The sequence below is a fragment of the Mchenga conophoros genome, linkage group LG11 (assembly GCF_057382185.1).
Source record: "Mchenga conophoros isolate Kocher_MC1m ecotype Shallow Benthic linkage group LG11, M_conophoros_male_GT1.1, whole genome shotgun sequence".
NCBI classification, from domain to species: Eukaryota; Metazoa; Chordata; class Actinopteri; order Cichliformes; family Cichlidae; genus Mchenga; species Mchenga conophoros.
Genome location: NC_140536.1, coordinates 22,102,667 through 22,107,825, shown reverse-complemented (window position 1 = coordinate 22,107,825; position 5,159 = coordinate 22,102,667).

The window sequence follows — 5,159 nt, the reverse complement described above, 5'->3', positions numbered from 1 at the left end:
TGAGAGTGTGAGTAATGTGAATGTCTAAGTTGTGGGATAAAATTGAGGCAGAGGCAGCCAGAAGGGGACGGGGGGGGGGGGGGGGGGGGGGGGGGTAGCCTCCTCTGCACCCTGGTGACATACCCCTACTCCAAGGCTCTGCATGTGTGGGTGGTTGTGGTGGAGCGGGAAGACGGAGGCAGCAGGAGATGGGGAGGGAAGGAAGGGAGGGGCAAGTGACCCCTCCCTGGGGCCAGCTCCCCTGCTGACCCCAGTAGGCACCCCCATACTCCGTGACCCGCCAGGGAAAGGGGGCCCAGGCCCATCCAGACCGGGGCCCAGTGCAGCAGCACCTCCCGGCCCCACAGAGCCCGGGACAGTCCACCCAACCCCACCACAGAGAAAACTGCACCCACCCCACCATCCACTCATCTTCCAGACTACATAAGACAATAGACGCCCAGGCTGAGATCTTCCTCCACCTCTCCTGTATCTCCCCCTCCTGCAGAGAGAGTTCCTGAAGAGCGGAAAACTCCTGCAAGATGTGACAATCTCCCCCACCAGTTGAAGAGCCCCCCAGGTGGCTCGACGCACCGGCGGCAGCCTGCGCCAGGGCTGGGCCCCCATGCACCCACCCGCCCACAACCCCGGCAACACACCAACCAGGACCCAAGCCCCCGAGGCCCGGCCAGGGCCCCAGCCCAGAGACGGAGCGCCCCCAGAACCTCACGCCCATCCCGGACCCACCCAGGGGCAGCCAGGCTACCAGGTCAGTAACCCACGTCCGTCAGCACAGACCCTCCCCTAGCCCCGCTGCACGCAGGAAACAGTCACCTGAGAGCCAACAGAGCCCCTAACCGGACATGACCGCTACCCCGGATTGAGCCCCCCAAGGAAGATGCCTCCGGGGAACCCCCCGACGCCCTAAGCCTGTCCCTACCCCCACACCAATCACAACAGTGAAGGCGGGACCAAACTATGACCCCCCACCCCCACTAGGTGATGGAGCTGATCAAAGGAGCCCAGAGCAATTGATCTGATGTGGTGGCAGAGGCTGTATCAAGACTAATGTAATCTAATAGATAATTTCTATATTGGTTAGAATTAAGATTATTTTTATTTTTCCAGTTCATGAGGACAGTTTTCTTGGTTATGCATAGGGCAGTGAAAACCATATGGGCTATATTCTTTTCTGAAGTGACATTATCTAAGCTGCCCAACAAACACACTAAGGGGGAAGTTGGAATGTTACATTTCAGACACTTCGATAAGTCTTCACATATCTTGCGCCAAAACTTCTGAACTGGTGGACAGAACCAAAGAGCGTGGATATAATTGTCCGGTGAATTGGTTTGGCAGTGTGAGCAGTTGTTGGTAGACGTAAAGCCCATCTTGAACATCTGATGACCTGTATAGTGCACTCTATGTAATATTTTGTATTGAATTAATTGAAGACTGGGATTTCTAATTAGATGAAAGGTTTTTAAGCAAATCTGAGACCAGAAGTTTAGGTCTAAGTTAACTGATAAATCCGCTTCCCATTTTGCAATAGGAAGTGATATTGATTCATCTGTTTTAGAAAGCATTCTGTATATTTTGGATAGTAATTTGGGGGTTTTAAGAGTAAGAAATTGAACCACACTTGGTGGTGTTTGTAGTTCAACTTGACCTGGTTTAAATTTCTTTTTTACTATGGATTTAATTTGTTGATATTCTAAAAATCTTTTCTTGTTGATCCCATATTGTGTAACTAGTCCGTCAAATGAAATAAATTCTGTTCCTTCTAGTATATGTTCTAAATATTTGATTCCTTTATCACTCCAATCTGAAAAGTTTATCATATTATTGTTTTGTAATATGTCAGGGTTGTTCCAGATAGGTGTACGTTTGCATGGGATTAATGAAGACGCCGTCAATTTTAGAAACTCCCACCATGCTGTCAGAGAAGAGCTGATGTTGATGCTTTTAAAGCATTCATGTCGTTGGATGTTTGAGCTGATAAATGGTAGGTCTGAGATCTCTAGATTATTGCAAAGTGCTTGTTCTACATCTAGCCATGGTTTGTCTAAGAGGGTATGTTTTAGCCATCCTGAGATAAACTGAAGCCTGTTGGCTAAGAAGTAGTGCTGAAAGTTAGGTAGTTCTAATCCTCCTCTATCCTTGGTCTTTTGTAGTGTTTTTAAGCTTATACGTGGGGGTTTATTTTTCCAAAGGAATTTGGACATACATGAATCTAGAGATCTGAACCAATCTTGTGGCGGTTTAGTTGGGATCATTGAGAATAAATAATTTATTTTTGGTAAGACCATCATTTTTATAGCGGCAACCCTTCCCATGAGTGATATGGGTAGACATTTCCACCTAGCCAGATCATCTTCTACCTTCTTTAAAAGTGGAATATGGTTTAATTTAGTTAGATCTGCAAGCTTGGGAGAAACATTAATACCTAAATATTTTATATTTCCCGATTTCAGTGGTGTAGAAGAGGAATTATGGAGGGAGCAATTAATCGGTAGGACTGTAGATTTTGACCAGTTAATTGAGTAATCTGCTTATCGTTTTCATGGTGGCGGGGGGTGCAGGAGCCTATCCTAGCTGTCATAGGGCGAGAGGTGGGGTACACCCTGGACAGTGTTGGGAAGGTTACTTTTAAAATGTATTCCCCCTCTAGCTTCTGCTCGGTGGCTACTGGGTGACGCCTCATCTGGGGATCCTCAGCCCTTCCCATGAGGGTGGCACGGATGCCCCTCCGGTGGTCCTCCTTGGGCTCTCGCACTCTGGGGCCTCTGGATGTCTGGGGCCTGGATCTCCTCCATGCCTGCTTCATGCCCTGGGGGACAGGGCTATGGCTCTCTACATCCTCTTGCAGACCATTACATGTGGAAACCATTTGAATACAAGCGCGCTGATCCACACAGGTATGCACACAGGTGTTCACTGTTCGTAGACTTAAATTACACCTTTCTTGGCTGCTACTTCAAAGCACATTGTGCGCTGTCTGTCCTGCGTGCTGCACAACAACATTGAATATTTAGTATTTACTGCTGTTTACACTTAGCTAGATTAATGTGATGGTGTTGTGTTTAGTATGTTGCTTTGGTTTTTTTTGCTTGTTTTCTATTCTTTCTCTCTCAACAGGTGATCCAGGAGATTTTATTATTATTATTTTTTTCCCCTTTCTCACTGCCCCTCTCCCCTTCTGTTTTTCTTTTCCTTCCTCTTTCTTTCTCCTTTTCCTATCCCTCACTCATGTGTGTCCCGTCTGTAACAACTGAAAATAAAATAAAAATAAATAATAAAAACAAAGGTCGATCAAATGGACCAATACGGCAATGCCACGATGATCCATTTGGCAAAATAAATCCATTGGGTATCCTTGTTGGTCTTCAGACAACAATTCTGACGGCTAAAGAACCAAATGGGACAGGCCAAAAAAAAAAAAAAAAGTATTCCATTACAGAATACAGAATACATGCCCCAAAATGTATTCTGTAATGTATTCCGTTACGTTACTCAATGAGAGTAACGTATTCTGAATACTTTGGATTACTTAATATATTATCATGCTTTTTACAACTACGTGAATGTACTATTGCTGTGTGATTTATTACTATTACTGAATGTCCGCTGCTCCTAACTGTAGTAAAGGGACCTCTGACTAATACATCGGGTTCCGTGTCGGGCTTGTAGCCGAAAAATAGCTTTACTTTGTTGTCTGGGTCAACTTTGCTTGTGAGAGACAGAGAGAGGCGTTGAAAGGCTGCTCCAACGGAACTTATTGTTTCGGAGGAAAACACGAACACGGTGTACAGTCGAGTCTTAATAACGTACTTACAACTGGGCTCGTCAGGCACTCTTCTTGGCTGCAGTGGTTATTATTATATTTACATGCTTCCAGCTCCCGTTTATGCTCGGTGACAGTTTGTACTTTTCCACTTCCTTTTTCTCCCTCCTCTTGCTCACAGACACATAACGTGTATGGCAGTCCATTCTCCCTGCAACACGGACTACACTGCCCATGATCAGAATCAGAATCAGAATACTTTATTGATCCCTGGGGGAAATTATTTTTTGTTACAGTGCTCCATTTTAAACCAACATTAAGACAAGACAGACAATACACTAACTAAGAATAGTACAATATATACATATATATACATACATACATACATACATAAGTCACTCATAAATAAATAGTTGGAAAAGAAACATGTGCAGTTGTAGCAGCAAACAGTGTGTTAAGTGGATGCGTTGTACAGGGAGATGGCCACAGGCAGGAATGATTTCCTGTGTCGTTCAGTGGTGCTTTTCGGTAATGATGCTACATTCTTTAGAGCTATGCCTGTAGCATTCTGCCTATTAGCTTAGCACAACAACAACAACAACAACAAAAAGGTGCTCTCTCTCACCCAGGAAACACACAGTTACAGAGAGAGAGAGAGAGCGTAGTCCCCTGTAACCATGGCAACCATAACGCTGCCGCCTGGAACAACAGCACGTAGCTGTCAAACAAAACCCAAACAATCCTGACCCGCCACAATATGAAACAGGAAAATATCGCAGTGTAATCCATTTATTTCAACAAAGTAACTGTATTCTAAATACCACCTTTTCAAATGGTAACTGTAACGGAATACAGTTACTCATATTTTGTATTTTAAATACGTAACGGCGGTACATGTATTCCGTTACTCCCCAACACTGACCCTGGACAGGTCGCCTGTCTGTCACAAGGCTAACATACAGAGACAGACAACCATTCGTGCTCACATTCACTCCAGTTCACCTGAAATTAGCACCAGGACTGGTTTTCACTCATGCTTGAAGTCATATTAGATTTATTTTTAAAATGACATTTATTCATTCATACATTCCAGGTTGCATTGCAGTGCAGTGGTAAGCATTGTTGCCTCAAACCAAAATTTACTTGGAAATTAGGACCTCTTTGTTTTTCTCTGCGTGTGTTGACTTACTTCCAATGTATTAACTTAGCACCTGATTCTCAGTGGTGATGGATGTGAATGTAAACCATGGCAGTCTATTCAGGGTGCCACTGAGAGCTGGAATAGGGTCTAGTCCATAGTGACCCTCTGCAGGATAACGCTAAGCTGGATTGTGTTTTATTAAATCAGAAGTGTCATTATTGCTGGAATTGTGGAAGATAATCCACAGCGACAAGG